General features: G+C 46.7%; 1 protein-coding gene across 1 annotated transcript in view; it reads left to right on the plus strand.

Annotated features, from left to right (window-relative positions):
- EMH_0060480 (uncharacterized protein) overlaps positions 1–931 on the plus strand; it is a gene marked incomplete at both ends in the record, with an annotated part of 3,971 nt that overhangs the window by 694 nt on the left and 2,346 nt on the right. The gene's annotated exons all lie outside the window — the stretch shown is intronic.

Raw genomic sequence — 931 nt, forward strand, 5'->3', positions numbered from 1 at the left:
AACGAAGATTCTCTCTCTTCCTGGGTGTTGAGGTGCTGGGTACAGCAGCAATGGGGGTTGCTGCGGCGGGGGCCCTGCCTCACATGAGCTCCAGCACCCCTTGCTGCAGCCGCTGCTGCTACGCAACTCCCGATATACATTTCTCCCCAGGCCCTCTTTTTATGTATGTACTAACAGTGTAGACGCTTGTTAACACTTACCTAGCCTGCAGTAGCCAAGGTGTACGCAAGTATAAGTATGTGTACAAATTTATACCGAGCGGGCAACACTTGCTGTAGATACACTGGAATAAAAAACTGTTTATATTGGTGGATGCAGCATTCTCAAGCCTCAATAACTAAACCGAAACCCTTACTCCTAGTCGGCAGACACCAGAAGTGTAAGAGGGGTGTGTTAGAGGGTTATTGAGGGTTTCGGCCTCGGGGATAAACGTTATGAAACTGGAGCTAACGGGTTAGTGTTTATGTTTCAGGGTCTAGGGTTTAGGGTTTAGGGTTTAGGGTTTAGGGTTTAGGGTTTAGGGTTTAGGGTTTATGGCTCTAACGATGCTTGTTTTAACTATCGATGTGGGCCTCGCTCGTTGGGGCCCCACAGCCTGGCCTAAGTATGTGCAAGTTTTCGTTTCTGGAGTTTCATTTCACAATATAATTTTTACTATTTTTATTTTATTAAATTAGTTTTTAGTTCATTTGATTCATCTTTGGCGGCATTACATATCTAGTGTCGATACACCCCGCTAGTGAGGTTCGGGGCTCTGTAGGGCCCTTGGCTGTCTATCTGCCTTCCTTTCTTTATTTATTTCACCTGCTCCATATTTTATATGTTTTGCAACAAAGCATTTTACTTGTAAGCGGGCTGTTCTCTTCAGCCCCATAGGGGCCCCCCAGCCCAAGAACTCTCCTGGGTGCTGCTGCACAGGGGGCCCCCAGTA

This window comes from Eimeria mitis, genomic scaffold (genome assembly GCF_000499745.2).
Source record: "Eimeria mitis Houghton genomic scaffold, Emh_scaff2939, whole genome shotgun sequence".
Classification (NCBI taxonomy): Eukaryota; Apicomplexa; class Conoidasida; order Eucoccidiorida; family Eimeriidae; genus Eimeria; species Eimeria mitis.